Here is a 21721-nt window from a genome sequence, read left to right as displayed (position 1 = left end):
GCACTTTTGTTTGGACTTGTTATTGGCACTGGAGCTAGTGGGTGGTGTAGTATATATTTGCCTGATTTCGTGATAATCCTGCTAGGTTGATGTGATGTGGTGGCTCTGTCAAGTGGTTGGGGATGCCAAGTTGCGGAAGCAAGAATAGATGACAATACGTGTTACTGCAACCTAGTAAAGTTTTCTTTGTAGATATGTGAACAATATGTAGCATTTAGCCTACCAAATGTGAGGTTGATCAGATAAGCTGATGAGTATGATAATATTAGAGCTTTATTTCTAGATGGAAGAGGTACTGTTGTGGTTGGATGAAGCGCAGTTTGGTCATCTCTTATTGTGGGCATGGGACACCCACTTTTGGCTACCAAGAGAGCTCCTATGCTAGAGGAGTTAGGATGGGGGAGAGGAGGTTAGGGATGATAGCAGATTGGGTACTATCTGAACCCAACTATTCATATCTGTTAACTGAACCTAACTTGGGTATCTATCTTCCTAATTGAATAGCTAAATCTGATTTAAGTGGGTTGGGTAGATGTGGGTACTCCCATTGTCATCCCTAACTCATATCAAGCATGATAATAATGGGTGAGGTATTTGCAACCAAACCTGATAACTACCTTAATAGCTAATTTCGAATCTGGCTCAGTTAACTTCACTTGTTGATCTATGACAAAAATCATTGACTGCATATGAAGTTGGTTTTCTGAAATTTTGTTAGGCTTCGATTGGTGACAAGAACAGCAAAGCTGAAGAGATTTGTCCCTCCCTCCTGGAATGTGAGTTATGTTTGCTATTTTTCTTTTCCTTGAAGCTTTCAATAGGAAGTAAAGTAGCTTGTCTGTCGTGTAGCAGATTTATTATCCTCTTCACTTGATTTTTGGCATCATTCACTCTTCCGTAATTTCTTCTAAAACTTAGAGCTGGTGAAACTTGATTGTTAGGACCCAAGAAACATGGAGTTGCTATTTTGAAAGCACTTAGTTTTAGTTCTCTTATTCTTGTGAATTCATTGGCTTCTCCGTTTATGTAAACGTATCAGTTGTCTCGATGTGTTTCTGTAATCAAGGAGAGAAAAAAAAAAAAGGGAAAGAAAAAGTCATGTAGGAAAAGTGTGAGGTTTTTAGGAATGAATTAAGGCAGGGCCGCAATAAGAAGTGATAGGTTTTAGTGAGTAGGACATGGATAAAGGTCTTTCAAATCCAGTTATGTAGTAAGTAATCCCTGAAAAGCTTTTGATATCGTTTTAGCTAAAGAGTAAATTTATCATATGCTGCAAACCCGTTCGGTAGCGGACACTGTTCTTTGGATCCGTTGGCTTCCGCATCCAACCATGTGCCGTCCAACGACCGTCTAGAACTATCGTCGTGGTGGTTATGTTTTCTTTGGTTATTCGTGGGTGGGTTTTGTCGAAGTGGAGCTTTTCCATTGCCTCAGTCAGGAAACCCTCGTTTGTATCGGCTCCTCGTCCTTCTTCCCAGTCTGCTTTGTGCCCACTCCCAAACATGTATTGAATGTTTGTGCAGTCGGGACGCGTTCTTTGTTGGAACTCGGAACCACCACTCGTAGCTTCTTTTTTTGTCCCATCGGTTACTGCCAGTGATGAATCTCGTTTTAAGATTACCACCAACGTGGATTAAAGAAATAGTATCCCTATCTTTTCTCCGCACGACTCCTCTCATGTACAGACCACAGACAATTCGCTTTCGTGCGTGAGCCGTTTCCTGCCTGCATGTGATGATGATTGAGCGGATCCTCTCGTAATGATTTATCACATGTTAGACATGTTCTTCAAAAAGAAAGAAAATTTCTAAATAAAGCCATCAGATCGGATATATTATTACTCCGAGGCATACGAGTCTGTCCGACCACCAGCCCTGGTTAATTGTCATCTCATGTTTATGTATGACTCCACGCACGAGTAGAACCCCTCCCTCGTGACAATCTATTATAAATGTACACTTGCTGGCACCAAAGCAATGTCTGATTCAACACCAACCATCCTGCCTCGTTACAAATGTTTGTGTGCACATCTATGACTCGGGTATCAGAGAGATTCCTCCGACTTGCTTCTCGCTAGTTGGTGTAGATCATCCCAGGTCAACTCTCTGCAACATGGGAAGCCAGGAGGCAAGCGTAACAGCTCGATCGTCAACTCCGGCAAGCTCGATAGTCGATAGTTGATTCGTCGGATCTCCTGACTTGATTTGAATCACAAGTGAAGCAGGAGAATGTATTCCATCTTACTTACTTGAATCTTATTTTTTTCTTCTGGATCACGTTCTCTATGCAGATGAGATGGGGTGTGTGACGCAGTCAACGACATTGAGTTGTGGAGGAGGAAACTAAAAGGGAACAGCACGCCTCAAGGAACACCTTTCTTATTCGTTCCTAAAAAACACAACCCCAACAAGTAAAGGAGTAATGATCAATCGTAGACTTGCATCTTTCATGAATCATGTGTGTACAGTGATTAATGGTCGTGATCAATCATCACCCAAACTTGCGGAGTTTGTGCGCTACCATCTCATCGATGTGCGGTGATGAGCGTCTCGATGAACCGCAGCCCGTCGAATCTGGGAGCGAATCCATCTCCCGGCTGCGGCTGCTCCTCCTGCTTTGATTGAGACGCTGATTCCTGCGCAATCGCAAGAACCAATTCGAGGAACTATTTCATGAGGGGAGTCTACTGATGTCCACGAGGGCCAATTACCTGGCTTGGACCTTGGGCCCTCGAGTCGGAGAGCGAGCCGGACAACGCAGTCGAGTACGAGGCGGCGGCAGTGATCACCGTCGACACAATTGCGACCGCGCTTGTAACCTTCATGGCGGTAGGAGCACCTCTCTCTCGTTCTCGTTCTCTCTCTCTTTCTATATATCTGTAAAACCGTTCCTCCCTCTCCTTCGGCACCTATATATATATATATATATATATATATAAGAGAGAAAGATAATACCACCAAACAAAGGGCGAAGAACGAGAGACAAGGAAGAATGGGAGGAATCGAGGGAAGGAACTTATCTCCTGCTTCCTGGCGTATCAATTCGAATCCCGCCTCGAACCAGGTTGGCTTGCCACCCCGGCCGTGGTGGATGCGGCGTGGAGGGAGAGGGAGTGTATATATATATATATACATATACTCTTTCTTTCAGGAATTGGCCTCGCACGGCCGCGAGACGACCGAGGGGTGAAAGAGTAAACTCGGGTGCGGCCGCTGCCACCATTACACGTTGGGTGTGGAGTATCGGAGCGAATGATGATTTTGTAGGAGCCGTCCAATTAATCGGTCATAATCAATCCTCCGTTCCATTTACTATAATTGTAGTATATATACGTGTCGGAGGTAAGGCATTTTATCCTTGAACATTATTTTAGCCATTTATTTATGAACCCTGTCTTGCCGCTGCCTCTCGGAAGAGTCCATTGTTAGTCACATCTTATAAGCATAAATTTCTATCAATGATCCAGCCAAAATAGTAATATTAGGAAGACATGACTACCAATTGCTTCTTGTTGTATCGGTTGTATTTGAAATAAGAGGATGTTGAACGTTGAGGAAAAATGTATTTCTTATTTTTTTAAAAAAACTTAAACAAATACATGTGAAATAACTTTGTTGGCCTTTCACACGGTTGCCGTGTGGTACTCATACTGTAAGTTTAAGCAAAGTTTTAAAAAATAAAAATAAAAAACGAAAATATATTATTAACTTAGATTAAAAAGTTCATACGAAGTGATAGAAAGTGTTTTTTTTTTTTTAAAGAAAAATATCTTAGCATAGACTAAAGAGTTCATACAAGGTGAATCGTCATGAGGAAGATAATTATGCTGTCTTGGTATATGATTCCAACTCATCATATTTGCCTTCCCAGCACAATCGTCAAGTTTGTGAGACTCCATTAGATTTCTTTTAGGTTCTACATAAAATAGATTAAGTTGTTTGGAATCCGACAAGATCATCCATTGGAGATGGATGTTCTGTCACCCCCAAGTAGATGATACGGTGCAACGACCGGAACAATGATGTTGTTCTCTTGGCCCCAGCGGTTGTATGTAACCCACCCCTACGACATCGAGGACGCTTGGGAGAGAGAATATACAGAAATACTAGAACTATATAGAGCAGTAAACTGATGGAATATAAAAAATAATTATTTTTTATACTTATAAGTACTGAAAGATCATAACATATAACAAAATTAAATAAAAGTTATAATCAAATATGATACCAAAATTTATGTGAAAAATTTGTCCAACGTAAAGTGTAAAAATCACGTGACAAACTAGAGATAATCTACTATAAGAATAATAAATATACAAATCTCAACGTCTTTTGCCCAAAACCTAAATAACAATCTCAAAAGAATAACTATGATACAAGGATTATATCACTGTACATAATATTCAAATTCTCCCCAAGTAATCACAGCAATAATCTACTATAAATCTAATCTCACCTGAGATGAGAATACTGCATAATAGTCTTTCTGCGTTGTCTTTGTCTTCTTTTCTTTCTTTCTCTTATTTTTTTATCATTTTCTCTTCCTTTTTTAATCAAGATACTACTGTAATTTTCTACCTCATTGTTGTAGTTTTTCCTCTTCTATTTTCACATCCCCCATACCCCCCTTATTAGATCTAGGGTTTGACTTGAAAGGGGGGTGTGCTGTGGGCTATTAAAGCCCACTATGAGCTAAACTTGTGGGATGTTAGCCCAACAACCTCCCCCTTTAGCTCATAAGAGAGGTTGTCACATGACTCCTCAATATGAAATCATGTTGATCAACTATCGATATATCTCCTATTTTTTTTTTGGTAATGTCTTTGTCAACATATTTACTCCATTGTTATCTATGTGAATTTTCTGAAGCTGCAACTGCTTCACTTCAAGTATCTTTCAAATCCAATAGTATCTGACATCTATATGCTTTGACTTGGAATGAAAAGTTGAGTTCTTACATAAATGGACGGTACTCTAGCTGTCATAATTCATCACATAATTTTTCTATTTCAACCTTAATTCCTATAAGAATTCTTTTATCCATAATATTTTTTTGCAAACCTCTATAGTAGCAATATATTCTACCTCTGTCGTGGAGAGAGCAATACACCTTTGTAATCTAGATTGTCATAACACAGCTCCTCCTGTAAAAGTAAGTACAAAACCTGATGTAGACTTCCTCGTATCAATATCTCTTGTCATATCTACATCTGTGTAACCTGTTAACACAGGTGATCTACCTCCAAAGCTTAAACAAACCTTAGAGCTCCCACTAAGATATCTAAAAATCCACTTCACTATTGCCCAGTGCTCTTTGCTTGAATTTGTAAGAAATCTACTATAACACTCTCTGCATATGTGATGTCTGGCCTTGTACATACCATTGCATACATTAAACTTTCAACTGCTGAAGTAAATGGAACTTTTTGTATTTTCTCATTCTCCTAATCACTTGATGAACTCTGTTCTAAGCACAACTTGAAGTAACCTGCAATAGGAGAACCAACTGACTTTGTATTACTCATACTGAACCTTTCCAATATATTCTCGACGTATTTCTCCAGTGACAACCAAATCTTCTTGATTTTTCTGTCACGAAAAATCTACATGCCCAGTATTTGCTTTGTTGGTCCCATGTCCTTCATTGCAAAAGACTCACTAAGTTCCTTCTTCAACCTGTTAATTGTAGATATATCTTTCCTAAGGATAAGCATGTCATCAACATAATAAAGTAAGAGAATAATAAAATCCTTACCAAACCATTTGATGTACACATAATGATATGAAGTCGTTCTTTTGTATCCATTTTCTGTCATAAATGAATCAAACTTTCTGTACCACTATCTTGGAGCTTGCTTCAGCCCATACAAGCTCTTTCTCAACTTGCAGACAAAGTTCTCTTTACCTTTGACTTTGAAACCTTATGGTTGCTCCATATAAATTTTCTCTTCAAAATCACCATGAAAGAAAGCTGTTTTCACATCTAATAGCTCAACCTCTAAGTCCTAGCTAGTAGCAATATCAAGAGCAACATGAATACAAGATATTTTAATAATAGGAGAAAAAAACTCTTCAAAGTCAATACATTTCTTTTGACCAAAACCTTTCACAACCAATCTAGTTTTGTACTTTAGTTAAGAATAATATTCTTGAGTCTTCAACCTAAAAACTCAATTATTCTTTAAGGCCTTCATTTTCTTTGGTAGTTGCATCAAATCATAAGTGTAGTTCTTCTGAAAAACATTCATCTCTTCCTGCATAGCAACTAACCACTTCTTTTTCTGCTCAATTTCAATTATTTTCTGGTAACTCTCTGATTCACCTGCATCAGTAAGCATCACATACTCATTTGTAGAGTATCTTTTGGAAGGTTGACGCTGTCTAGAAGATCTTTTCAATTAAGGTTCTGCGAGAAGTTGCTCTCCAACTTCTTCTTGCTCAACATGTCCAGTAGGTAGATCAACATCAGACCCTACACCATCTTCTTGCACATCTCCCCCATCACCCTGATATATACTGGAGGAGTAATTAGGTCACAATCTGCTAATCCTTCTGTAGAAGTCTTGGCTGGTGGCTTCTTTTTCAAATTCTTAAAGGTTTGATCCTCAAAGAAAACTATATCTCTGCTTCTAAACACCTTTTATTTTTTTGGAACCCAAAGCCTGTAACCAAACTGATAATGTGAGCAGCCAAGAAAAATACATTATTTTATCTTGCCATCTAGCTTGGACCTCTCATTGTTTGGAACATATGCAAATACATGACAACTAAACACTCTCAAATGCTTATAGGAAATATCTTTCCGTAACCATATATGCTCTACAACATCACTATCTAGGGTTATACATGGTGACAAGTTGATCACATCAACTACAGTCCTCAAAGCCTCATCCTAAAATTTTTTGTGTAACTTGGCTTGTGAAAGCATACATCTGATCTTTTCCAATGATAGTGCGGTTTATCCTCTCTACAATAGCATTATGTTGAGGTGTACCAGGAACTGTCATCTCATATTGGATTTCAAGTGACCTGCAATAATCATTAAACAATCTTATATACTCACCACTATTATCTGATCTTATGCATTTCAATTACCTTTCTATCTACTTTCAACTCTAGCATGAAACTCTTTGAAGACATTAATAACCTGATCTTTGGTCTTTATAGCATAGGCCCAAACTTTCTTAGAAAAATCATATATAAAAGTGACAAAATAAAGTGCACAATTGATACCATAAACATTAATAGATACATCAGGAGTTTTTGTCCTCAAAGGGCCACATATATCTGTATAAACACGGTCTAAGACATGTATTTTTCTAGACATAGTAGGACTAACAAATGAAACTCAATATTGTTTACTAACCAAACAATCAATATAAGAGTTCAGATGTATACCTCTAAGGTCTGACAATACCTCTCTCTTGGAAAGAGCTTGCAGCCCCTTCTCACTCATGTGTCCTAGTCACCTATGCCACAACTGCTAGTCATAGGTGCCTAGCAAGCCAATCACGTGAGTGATGGCACGTGTGACTTGATACAGAATCTTTTTGCTTATTATATTTTGGCATATATCACTTTATATATATATATATATATATATATATATATATTGTGATGTCCTTGGATTTGTGCAATGGGAATCAGATCGTGATGAGATCACGAAAATGAGATCGATTCGCCTTTAAACACATATCCTAAATAATCTCGGTCATAGGTTACTCGAGAGGGACATTATGATAACCGAATAGACTGGTGTGCTGTATACCCATCCATATGATGGATGCAGCTTGGTCTCATAGCTGCTCGTGTAGGGACACTAGGGATACAGTACAGGTGCTCATTGGAGAATGAGTTCACTGATTGATCCGCTTATGGAATGTTAAATGGTTGATGATACCTTATTGTCGGACAGCGATTCCGTAGTCCTAGTGGTATATTTGGTCCTTAGACTTGAGATACCAAGGATGTCCTGTATGAGTGCTCCACTCTTTGATACCAGACTTATAGGTTTGGTTGTCTCAGATCTAGTACAATTGGTCATTGGGAGTGGTAGTCGACCTTACGAGGGCTATTGAGTGTTGATAGAGGATCATCCACTCTCGGCGTCATGAGAGGAATATCCCATATGTTATTGCTCAGACAAATCCCTGGCCAGGGTCATTCGGGTTGAGAGAGAGAGTTCTCCGGGAGAATCCGATTAGAGCGAGACTCGAGTAGAAACCATATGGGTCTGACAGCACCATGCTCGATATACGGTCTCTGGGATATTAGATGGATGATGGACTATAGGTACATGGTAACTGAGGACAGACAGGTCCAATGGATTGGATTCCCCTGTATCGTATGGGGACTACGGCATAGTGGCCTAGTACGTCCGTAGTCGATGAGTCAAGTGAATTATTACAAAGATAATAATTCACTGAGTTAGAAGGAGTTCTGACAGGTATGACTCACGGCCAGCTCGATATTGGGCCTAGAGGGTCACACATATATGGTAGGCATTGCGATGAGTAGATGTTCGGATATGAGATATCCGACGAAGCCCTTGTCTTATTGGATATCCAATAAGCCCCTGAATTATTGGATTCCATGGACGAGATCCAATAAGAGCCCATGAGAGATTATTGGATAGAAATCCACAAATCTAAAAGGCTTGGGTTATTGGATGCAGATCCAATACCCACTAGGGGAGGATCTATTACGTTTTAACATGAGACTTCTATAAATAGGAGGGATTCAGAGCCTCATAGGCTAGAGCCTTTGCTTGCCTTCTTATTCTCCTTCCCCTCTCCACCTCAGAGCAGGCTTGGAGTTTTGAGGAGCGTCGTCGCAGCCCTGCTGTGTGGATCACCACTAGAGAGGAGGATGCTTGACCTCCTTCACCCTCTCCTAAAGATCTGCAAGGAAACAGGGATATACGATCTCCCTAGGTAACACAATCTACTATATACGTAGTTTTTTAGTTTCGCGGATTTTGCGCACCAATCTTCGCACGACGACGAACATCTATTTGGGAATCGGGGATTTTGTTTTCTTGTTCTTCCGCTACGCATGTGATGTCGCCCCTAGGATTTCCCAACAACAACTCTATACTGAAATCTTTCTCTATAACATTTAACTACTCACCACAAGCTTTGTCTTGCAACCTGTATAAGGTGTGACATTTCTTTCCACTATCTACAACAAGAGTGCTAGTCATATATACCCTACAAGCTAATCACATGAGTGATGGAATATATGACTTGACACATAGACTTGATACACAATCTGTTTTGAGAAGCGTCGTCGCAGCCCTACGGTGTGGATCACCACTAGAGAGGAGGACGCTTGACCTCCTTCACCCTCTCCTAAAGATTTACAAGGAAACAGGGATATACGATCTCCATAGGTAACACAATCTACTCTATACGTAGTTTTTCAGTTTTGCGGATTTTGCGCACCAATCTTCGCACGACGACGAACATCTCTTTGGGAATCGGGGATTTTGTTTTCTTGTTCTTCCGCTGCGCATGTGATGTCGCCCCCAGGATTTCCCAACAACAACTCTATACTGAAATCTTTCTCTATAACATTTAACTACTCACCACAAGCTTTGTCTTGCAACCTGTATAAGGTGTGACATTTCTTTTCACTATCTACAACAAGAGTGCTAGTCATATATACCCTACAAGCTAATCACATGAGTGATGGAATGTGTGACTTGACACATAGTCTTTTTGCTTATTATATTTTGGCATTTGCCACTTTATATTGACTATTGCATATATGTATATATATATTGTGATATCCTTGGATTTTTACAATTGAAATCGGATCATGACGAGATCATGATAATGAAACCGATTCGCCTTTAAACATAAATCCTAAATAATCTCGTTCATAGGTTACTCGAGAGAGATATCGAGATAACCGGATAGACTGGTATATTGTATACTCGTCCATATGATGGATGTAGCTGGTCTCATAGCTACTCTTGTGGGGACACTAGGGATACAATAGAGGTGCTCATTGGAGAATGAGTTCACTAATTGATTCGCTTACGGAATGTTGGATGGTTGATAATACTTTATTATTAGACAACGATTCTGTAGTCCCAGTGGTGTATCTGGTCTTTAGACTTGAGATATCAAGGATGTCCTGTATGAGTGCTCCACTCTTTGATACCGGACTTATAGGTTTGGATGTCCCAGATCTAGTACAACTGGTCATCGGGAGTGGTAGTCAACCTTACGAGGGGCTATTGAGTGTCGATAGAGGATCATCCACTCTCGGTGTCATGAGAGGAATATCTCATATGTTCTTGCTCAAACAAATCTCTAGCCAGGGTCATTCGGATTGAGAGAGAGAGTTCTTCGGGAGAATCCGATTAGAGCAAGACTCGAGTAGAAATCGTATGAGTTTGATAGCACCATACCCGGTATACAGTCTCTAGGATATTAGATGGATAAATTACTATAGGTACATGGTAACTGAGGACAGACAGGTCCAATGAATTGGATTCCCCTGTATCGTTTGGGGATTACGGTGTAGTGGCCTAGTACGTCCGCAATCGATGAGTCAAGTGAATTATTATAGAGATAATAATTCACTGAACTAGAAGGAGTTCTGACATATATGACTCACGACCAGCTCGATATTGGGCATAGAGAGTCACGCATATGGTAGGTGTTGCGATGAGTAGAGGTTCAGATATGAGATATCGGTCGGACCCCCTATTTTATTAGATATCTAATAAGCCCCTGAATTATTGGATCTCATGGACGAGATCCAATAAAAGCCCATGAGAGATTATTATATAGAGATCCATTAATCTAAGAGGCTTGGGTAGTTGGATGAAGATCCAATACCCGATATGGGAAGATCCATTAGGGTTAAGTTGATAGGGGACCTCTATAAATAGGAGAGATTCAGTGGTTCAAAGGCTAGAGCTTTTGCTTACCTCTCATATTCTCCTCCCCCTCTCCACCTCAGAGCAGGCCTGGAGTTTTGAGGAGCGTCATCGCAGCCCTACTATGTGGATCACCGTTAGAGAAGAGGGCGCTTGACCTCCTTCACCCTCTCCTAGAGATTTACAAGGATTCAAAGATATAAGATCTCCCTAGGTAACACAATCTTTACTATACATAGTTTTCTATTTCGTGAATTTTGCGTACCAATCTTCACACGATGACAAACATCTCTTTAGGAATAGGGGATTTTGTTTTCTGTTCTTCCGCTGCGCATGTGATGTCGCCTCCAAAGATTTCCCAATAAAGAGAACCCTTATTGAGCTTCCATTGCCCTCTGTGAAATCTGCTATCATAGTCTTCATCATCTAGTCTTCTAGTTGAAATAAAATTCAGCCTCAAGTCAACCACATACCTTATATCTTTAAGCACTAACTTGCAGTCAAGGTTGGTCTTTATGTGGATATCACCCATGCCAATGATGGCTGTTATGCCATAGTTGCCTATCTTGATAATACCAAAATTTTCAGACCTATAGGTAGTAAAATACTCCCTCTGTGGCCTAGCATCATAAGAAGCACCTGTGTCAATCAACCACTCAAGATCCTGACACACACAAGAAAAATTATTATTAGAATGAGATAAAATCAAATAATTACCACCTTGTAGTGTAGTTGTGGTATTATCTTTTGACTTTACAGACTTCACTTCTTTTCTCTTTTTTTTTGCTCTTCTTAGGTTGCTTGCATTAGTTCTTATAATGTCCTTTCTCACTATAGTTATAGCAAACAATATCTTTTCTTGATCTTAACTTGCTTCTACCCATGCATGAACTGCTTCTAGACTTTGATCTTCCTTTGTTCTCTGAGATAAGTGCTTGTGAATCATTCTGAGATGTTGTTGAATTCTTTCTTCTCAACTCTTCATTCAACAAACTGCTTATTACTTGATTCATAGTAACAACACTATCTGGCGTAGAATTACTAAGAGAAACCACTAGTGTCTCCCAACTTTCTAGCAAAGAATTGAGAAGTAACAATGCCTGTAACTCATTATCAAGAGACATTTTCATAGAAGATAATTGGTTAGTGTTACTTTGTATTTCATTTAAATGCTCAGCAATAGAAGCACCCTTTTTATATTTTAGGTTTATAAGTTTTCTGATCAAGAAAGCTTTATTGCTAGCTATTTTTCTTTTATAGAGACTTTCTAATTTTTTCCAAAGAGAATATGCAGAACTTTCAGTAGAAACATTGTGAAAGACACTGTCATCGAGCCATTGTCGAATAAACCTAATTATTTTTTGATCTAACCTCTTTCACTCATCATTTGTCATAGTTGTGGGATTTTCATTATCTTCTTGTAAAGGTCCATACAAATCTTTGTAATATAAGAGATCTTTCATTCTTGGTTTCCATATCATCCAATTGTTTCCATTCAAGCTAATAGTACAAGAAACACTATTGGCCTCCATGTTCAAATATAAAAATTAAATAACCAAAAACCATACTCTGATACTAGTTGATGGGATATAAAGAAGAACTATTTTTGTATACAAATAAATACTAGCAGACCATAACACGCAGCAGAATTAAATAGAAATGACAATCAAATATGATATCAAGATTTACATGAAAAACCCCTCCAATATGAAAGGTAAAAATCACGAGGCAAACCAGAAATAATCCAATATAAGAATAATGAATATATAAATCTCAAAGTCTTTTTCTCAAAACCCAAGCAATAATCTCAAGAGAATAACTGGGATACAAGAATTGCGTCACTATGCACAATATCTAAATTCTCCCCAAGTAATCACTGCAATAATCCACTATAAACTTGATTTAACCTGAGATGAGAATACTACAGAACAATCTCTCTACGTTGTCCTTGCCTTCTTTCCTTTCCTTCTCTTATATTTCTATCATTTTTTCTTTTTTTTAATCAAGATACTGCTGTAATTTTCTACCTCATTGCTATAGTTTTTCCTCTTCTATTTTCGCAGTTCCCACACTCCCCCTTATTAGATCTAAGGTTTGACTTGAAAGGAGGGGTGGGCTGTCGACTGTTAAAGCCGATTATGAGTTGAACTTGTGGGCTATCAGCCCAACATAAGCAACTGAAGCATTAGTTTATATGAGAAGGAATTTTTGTATTTTCTTCGTTCAAATGCTTCACCATCTTATTTCCTTGGGTTAAATAAATGTGAGTCGATAGTTTCACACACGCAACCCCAAGCCATAGGCACAAAAATGGACCTCTTTCTGTCTTCTCTTTAAATACCCAACAAAATCCTGCTGCAATAATTTCCATGTGTCATATTAAATTATTATATGAGGCCACTAACTGCAACACACTATGTTGGTCGCTATCACTCAAGCATGTCTATTCTCAGTGAACTTAGCAGGAATATGGTAAGTAGAACCTTAATTTAGATATCCCTGTAGATATTTTATAACAGCTACATGTCTCTTCAAAATGAAGAACAAAAAAAAAAAAAAAGCCAGCTCTTTTGATCTTCTCCTTTTAAAAAAGTCAACTCGTTTATCTTCCGATAAGACTATCATGAAATCTTAATATTACAGAAGAGTTTACACAATGCCTTCTTTTCCCTTTTAAACATAGTTTTTTTATCTCTTTACAAAAAGTAAATACTGAAAATAAGATTCGAACGATGGCCCTACCGTCAAAATCCTTATAAAATAGGTTAGTTAATGTTAGGATCGGAGCGACAATAAGAGAGGGGGGTGAATTAGTGCAGCGGATTAAAACTCATAAGTTTGAAAACGATTTCGTAAATGCGTAGAGATTTCGATTCAACAATGAATGACTTGGTGAAAGTAGCTCGAGTAAAGTGAGAAGATGAAAACCGGAAGCTTGCTCTTTGTAAATAACAGTTTCAGAAAAGTAAATACTCACACATTCAAGGAACACACCAATTTAAAGTTGTTCGATCAAAATGACCTACATCCACTTGCGAAGCCTTCTTCAATAAGGCTCCCAACTTCCACTAGCAAATTACTTTAAAGGGGAAGGACAAATACCCCTCTTACAACTATTTACAAGTGGTTCACATTCTTACAAATTTTCAATGAGAAAGAAGGAACTGAACACTCAAGCAATTGAAAACAAGACTTGCTAAAGACTTTGCTAAGGTTTTACCTCAATCTCTAACTTCTCAAAGGTTGTATTCTCTGCTGAGAATTGAGGGGTATTTATAGGCCCCAAGAGGATTCAAATTTAGGCTCTAAATTTTGAATTCTCTTGGGTTCCTGATGCTGGCGGTGCCACCGCCTGTTAGTGTCTAACACTGACAGTGTATTGGCGGTGCCATCGCCCAGTCCGGCGGTGCCACCGCTGGACCACTCGGGTGCTGGGCGGTGCCACCGCCTAGTCCAGCGGTACCATCGCCCGATCCTTGGGTTCTGGGCGGTGCTACCGCCTAGTCCGGTGGTTCCACCGCCCGGTCCTACGGATCACTAGATAGGCTTCAAAATCTAGCCCAAACTAGGTAATATCAAGCCCAGTTGGCCCCTAACCAGGATATAGGATTATCCCTTAATCCTAACTCTAATTACATGCAAACTACGTAACTGAAAACATAATTCTAAGCAAGTTTTCAACCGGCAAACGTCGAGTCTCCTTTCGGCGATCTTCCGACGGACTTCCAATAGGCTCCCGATCTTGTGGCGAGTTCAGCGAGTAGCCAAGCCTTCTCGGTGATCTCCGTGAACCTCCAACGATCTATTCAGTGGACTTCCGAAAACTCCGACAAGTCCTCGATTTCTTCTCGGTTGGTTTCGACAATATCTCCGACGAATCTTCGGACTCTCGAACACCCATCGAACTTGACTCTGGTAGACTTACTTTATGTCTTCAAGCTATCATAGTTAATCCTACATAGTAAAGCAAAACTTCGATCTAGATAATTACTCCTAAGCAATCAAGTTGTCCGGCATGTCATTGGTCCCTCGACGTTTCGTCCGATCCTTCGGCGCATCGTCCTCTCTTGCGGCCTATTGCCCAATCGGCCAGTTGACTCCGCAACTTCGATATCCTTGGCGCAATACCCGCTCTTCTTGGCCCGATGCCCGAAGCCTTCTGTCGATATGTCAACCGATCCACCGGCTCAACATCCAATCTTCTTACATGTTCCTCCGACACAATATGATTTTCCTGCTTTAATTGTCTCATCCTGATCGAAGCATCCTGCGTCACTCAAAACGCAGATTAAATCATAAACACATATCAAATGGTTTCATCATCAAAATACGAGATTCAACAATCTTCCCCTTTTTGATGATGACAACCAATTGATGACGGAGTTAATCTTAACTCCCGGAGTTTAAACAAACTCTCCCTATCAATATGTCATATTGATAGAACCTTGAATTCAAGCCAAATTCAAGTCATTGCAAATATTCATTATGAATATTTGCAATACATCATCATGCATAACATGATCATACTTCTTCCCCTTTGTCATCAACAAAAAGGAGAAGTGTCACTTTCTATGTGTTTGAGATATAAAGTTCAATACATTGCATGAAAAAATATAGTGTTAAATTTTATCATTATACAATCGAGCAATTAAAGATGTGCAAGTTTAGCATGTTTGCTTTTCTTGAGATAGTAAATGTTTGCTTCTCTTTAGACTACAAGCTAGCAATTTTTATGATATACAAGTTTTGCTACATGCAAGCTAGCAAAAAAATTTCGAAAGCAAATGCAAGATAGCTTTCTTGTGTAAGCTCATGATTCTTACTTCCTATTGCAATGTGAAAGTTGCAAGTTTTTGAAATATCCAAATTCAACACATTGCATAATTAATATAATCTCCTAGTTTTATCACCATGCAATTTTGCTATTATCATCGATATGCAAGGTAGTATGATAGCAATTACTATAACATGCAAGCTAGCAGTTTTGAGATGTTCAAGAAAGCATCCCTTGCTTCTTGAAATACGCAAGTTTGCTAGATGTGCAAGTTAGCATATTTTGCTTTTTGAGATAGGCAAGATTGCACATTTGGTATGCAAATTTATAGTATGCAAGTTATCAACTTTTACACATAAAAAGTTAGCAAAAAGAAGTGCAAGATGGACTATTTTGCCTCTTTTCAAAATATGTAATTTGGCACATATTGCTCCTTTGAGATTTGCAAGATAGCACTTTTGCTTGAGATTACAAGATAGTATTTTTTGCTTTTGATTTGAGCAAACTAATAAGTTTACCCCTTTTTGCGATATGTACGTTTGTAATTTTTGCTTCTTGTCTTGTGCAAACTAGCTATCTCCCCCTTTGTTATTGTCAAAAAGAAAGGAAGACCCTTTACATCAATTTCTAAATCATGACAAAGGTAAGTATCAATCTTATTTGTGCATCATTATGTTTTCAAATTAAAATATGCACAACTTCAAAACTTTACATTTGTATCCTTACTTCATACATTATACAAATAAATTAATCACTATGGGCATATCATACATAATACATCATTTTGGTAATAAATCATAACATTTATCAATATTTTGATCATGATACCAAGCATTCATCATTTAGAGCATTCATGATACACATTATATGCATATATCATCACAATAAAAAGTAATTGCATGCATAATTTCAAATCATAAATGTTTCAAATCATGATGGTATTAATTTATCAAATTGCATCCTACCATGCATGATCAAAACTTCTCCATATTTGTATTTCATGCATAATTTTATTTCATCACATTAGGAGTATCAAGAGGAATTAATTGGGTGATGAGATAAATATTTTATGAATACATGGAATTATATAAAAAATCATATCATAAATGTTTCATACATTCATATCATCACATCATATGAAAGAATATAAACAAAAATTGGTGATGAGACATTATTTCATGAATGCAATAAAATTCATATAGCATATCATGGTTTATTAGAACTAGTCTTCTTTTTGGTTAATAGAAAAAAATAGTAGCAGAGCAAGATCTCAATTCATGCATATCAAATATTCAATCATCAAAATCATGATTCATCTATAAAATGCTCCTCTTTAAATATTCAAAAAGAGATCTTAGGAGATCAAATAATAAGAGATTTTCAAATAAAATTTTAAGTCAAGAATTTTAAAAAAGATATTCTCTTTAGTAAATCACAAAAGGAAACACAGGAGAAAAAGATTTCAATTCATATTGAAAATTTTCTCAAAATGTAAGAGAATAAAGAGTAAAAATCATGATTCATAAAAGATTTTATGTTATAAATTTTAAGAGATCAGGATCATAATTTTGATAAAAATTTATTCAAATTTAAATCATCAAAATCATTATCAAAATCTAATATATTCACGAAGATGATACAAATAGATTCATCAAAATCAATAAGATAGAGCAAAATAATTTTCAAGAAGAATGTTTTCCTCTTTTTTGTTGTTTCAAAACATATGATTTTGTTTCATTTATGTCAAATAAAAATATGTATCATGTTTAAAACCAAAAGTATAAGATTTATAACAACAAAGATCAATAAGACACTTTCATTATGGTAAAAATCAATAATCCGTAAATCGCAAGATTTATCATGCATAATTTCAAAATTTATTAAGCATGATCATTATGCATGACACTAAAACATGGTTTCAAAATGTTTAATATTTTCATTACACAATTTCATCGTTATGCATCATCATATTTTCAAATTCGAATATGCACAATTTCAAAACTATATCTTTCATTTTTCATGCATGATACAAATAACTCAATCATCATTATGAGCATATTATATATGATATTCAAGCATTTATGATACATTATTTTGGCAACATGATCATAGCTTTTCAAATGATGGTATCTAAATGTCAAAGTTCATTACATCCTATCATGCATGATCATTAACTTCTCATTTGTATTTCATATATTATTCAAAATATCAAGAGAATTTTGGTGATGAAATATACATTTCATGAATGCAAGAAATTTTACATAATAAAATTCAAGTCATAAATTATCAAGATGTCAAGTAGCATAGGTTAATTTGAATAAATCATTTTTAGTGAATACCAAGACGAATCACATCATGAAAGAATTTTGATTCATTAAAAAATTTCATGTATCAAGAAATCAAGATGATAATTTATAAAAAATATTACAAGTTATATTCAAGATAAAAATCATCATTCGTTTTTAACCCATTCGATTTGTCAAATCAATATCATGATTTTGATATAACTCATTTCAAATTCAAATTATCAAATCAAAATAATTTTCAAGAGATTCATATAAATCAATAAGATAGAGAAAAACAATTTTCAAGAACAATGCTTTTCTCTTTTTAGTTATTTAAATTCATGTCATTTATTTCATTTATGCTAGATAAATATGTGCATCAACATTTAGGATCGAAAAATGAATTTTGTCATAAAAACCATCAATATCAAGAAACCACAAAAATTATTATGTATAACTTTACAATCTCATGCATAAAATCATTAAATCATAGTATCAAAATTTCAATATTTTCATTCCATCATTTTGCATTGGTTTCATTGAACATAATTTTGAATGATTCTTATAGATAACAAAAACTTCTTTAGTTTTAATTTATGTGATTGACTTTATATTAGCATACTCAAATTTTGTTCTTAAGTCAAAATCATACATCATGTTTGACTACCAAAGACAAGGTTCGAAAAGATCATCAAGCCTTTCATTCAAAAGTCATGCATCATTATTAAGCATGATATTAAACTTCTCAATATTTTCATTAAAGACATCAAGCATAGTTTCAATCAAAATCGTAAATCATCAAAATATACATTCTTACTTCTCAAGCACATACATAAGATTTATATTTAATATTTTATTGCATTTTTATTTTTAAACATTAAATTATTAAACATGTAATTTTTAAGAAAATTAATCCTAAACTAAATTAAAAATAACTTATGAAAAATATTATGTAATTTCAAAATAAGTTAGGGGGATTTTGATTACCTTATCATGGAAAGTCGTTAAAGCGTAGTTTACCATCTTGCCTTTCTTGATTTTCTCCTCGTCTTCGAAGGAGCTCAATTCATCTCAATTTTTGTTCTTCTTGCGTTCAAAGCAAGTAATTCCATTCATTTTGCTTTTTAATTTTTGTTTCATTTGTAGTTTAAGTTCATCATCACTTGAGCTTATGTTTGAGTGGTCTTCATGTGTTCTATGTCCCAAATCCTTCCTGTCCTTTGGAAGGTTGTTCTCGAGTTCCCTTTTTATCACATTGTTCATTTCGTAGGTCATTAAAGACCCAATTAGTTCTTCGAGAGAAAATGTCTTAAGGTTCTTGGCCTCTTGAATGGCCATAATTTTTGGATCCCAACTCTTTGGAAGGGATCTTAAAATTTTAGTTACTAGTTCAAAGTTAGAAAAATCTTTACCAAGAGCTTGAAGTCCATTAATGACATCCGTGAAACGGGAGTATATGCCTCTGATGGACTCACTTGGTTTCATCCGGAAAAGTTCGTAAGAATGTACAAGAATGTTGATTTTGGACTCTTTCACTCGGATAGTGCCATCATGAGTGACCTCAAGAGTTCTCCAAATATCATAAGCCGAATCACAATTCGAAACACGATTAAATTCATTTTTGTCAAGTGCACAATATAAGGCATTCATAGCCTTTGCATTTAGAGAAAACATCTTCTTCTCTAAATCATTCCAATAGTTCATTGGAAGAGAAGACATTTCAAATCCATTTTCGACTATGTGCCATAAATTCAAATCCAAAGAAAGTAAGAAAACTCTCATTCGAGTTTTCCAACAAGTGTAGTTCGTCCCATTGAAAAATGGAGGACAAATGAGAGAGTAACCCTCTTGAAGGTCAAAAAGAGTCATTTCTATTTGGATATTAAACCAAAGTAGAAAACTATGGCTCTGATACCAATTGTTAGGATCAGAGCGGCACTAAGAGGAGGGGGGGGGTGAATTAGTGCAGCGAATTAAAACTCATAAGTTTGAAAACGATTTCGTAAATGCGTAGAGATTTTGATTTAACAATGAATGACTTTGTGAAAGTAGCTCGAGTAAAGTGAGAAGATGAAAATCGAAAGCTTGCTGCTATATAAATAATGGTTTCAGAAAAGTAAATACTCACACATTCAAGGAACACACCAATTTAAAGTGGTTTGATCAAAATGACCTACATCCACTTGCGAAACCTTCTTCAATGAGGCTTCCAATTTCCACTAGCAAATCACTTTGAAGGGGAAGGATAAATACCCCTCTTACAACCCTTTACAAGTGGTTCACACTCTTATAAATTTTCAATGAGAAAGAAGGAGGTGAACACTCAAGCAATTGAAAACAAGACTTGCTAAAGACTTTGTTAAGGCTTTATCTCAATCTCTAATTTCTCAAAGGTTGTATTTTCTGCTGAGAATTGAGGGGTATTTATAGGCCCCAAGAGGATTCAAATTTGAGCTCCAAATTTTGAATTCTCTTGGGTTCCCGATGTTGGCGATGCCACCGCCTATCAGTGGCGGTGCCACCGCCTGTCGGTATCTGACACTGACAGTGTACTGGCGGTGCCACCGTCGGACCTCTCGGGTGCTGGGTAGTGGCACCGCTTAATCCGATGGTACCACTGCCCGATCCTCGGGTTTTGGGCAGTGCCACCGCCTAGTCCGGTAGTTCCATCGCCCGGTCCTATGGGTCACTAGATGGGCTTCAAATCTAGCCCAAACTAGGTAATATCGGGCTCAGTTGGCCTATAACCAAGATATAGGATTATCCTTTAATCCAAACCCTAATTACATGCAAACTACGCAACTGAAAACATAGCCCTAAGTAAGTTTTCAATCAGCAAACGTCAAGTCTCCTTCCGACGAGCTTTTTAGTGATCTTCCGGCGGACTTCCAACAGGCTCCCGATCTTGTGGTGAGTTCAGCGAGTAGCCAAGCCTTCTCGGTGATCTCCGCGAACCTCCGACGATCTCTTCGGTGGACTTCCGAAAACTCCGACAAGTCCCCAATTTCTTCTCGGTTGGTTCCGATAGCATCTCCGACGAATCTTCGAACTCTCGAACACCCATCGAACTTGACTCCGGTAGACTTGCTTTATGTCTTCAAGCTATCGTAGTTAATCCTGCATAAGTAAAGCAAAACTTCAATCTAGACAATTACTCCTAAGCAATCAAGTTGTCCGGCATGTCATTGGTCCCTCGACGCTTCGTCCGATTCTTGGCGCATCATCCTCTCTTGTGGCCTATTGCCCAATCAGCCAGTTGACTCCGCAACTCCGATATCCTTGGCGTAATACTTGCAATTCTTGGCCCAATGCCCGAATCCATGGCCCAAAGCCTTCTGTCGATACGTCGACCGATCCACCGGCCCGACGTCCAATCTTCTGACATGTTCCTCCGGCACAACATGATTTTCCTACTTTAATTGTCTCATCCTGATTGAAGTATCATGCGTCACTCAAAACGCAGATTAAATTATAAACACATATCAAGTGGTTTCATCATCAAAATACGAGATTTAACAGTTAATCTCTCTCCAAAGCTAATATCATAACAACGAAACTTAGTTAATTATAATAAAGGTTCTTTGCAGTTGTAAATGCATCTAAGATGAAAATATCAAGCTTTTGACATATCACATGCATGAAGACCGAAGTTAGAGAGATTTCTCAACTTGATCCCTTCAACACATAAGCTAGTAACCTAATATAGATAGTATCATCATGACCCTCCTTTGTAACTATATTAACAGTGATTTTTTTATGTCTAATAACAATA

General features: G+C 37.2%; 1 long non-coding RNA gene across 1 annotated transcript; it reads right to left on the bottom strand.

Annotated features, from left to right (window-relative positions):
* Positions 1-2362: 2362 nt before the first annotated feature.
* LOC103973723 (uncharacterized) lies at positions 2363-3069 on the bottom strand. Its single transcript, XR_010485672.1, has 2 exons — positions 2711-3069; positions 2363-2635 (listed from the first exon to the last, which is right to left on the bottom strand). It is a non-coding gene; the product is annotated as an uncharacterized LOC103973723 (long non-coding RNA).
* Between the last annotated feature and the right edge of the window lie 18652 nt (positions 3070-21721).

This window comes from Musa acuminata, chromosome BXJ2-4 (genome assembly GCF_036884655.1).
Source record: "Musa acuminata AAA Group cultivar baxijiao chromosome BXJ2-4, Cavendish_Baxijiao_AAA, whole genome shotgun sequence".
NCBI lineage: Eukaryota > Viridiplantae > Streptophyta > Magnoliopsida > Zingiberales > Musaceae > Musa > Musa acuminata.
The sequence above is the reverse complement of the archived record's forward strand: the minus strand, read 5'-3'. Positions and strand labels throughout refer to the sequence as shown.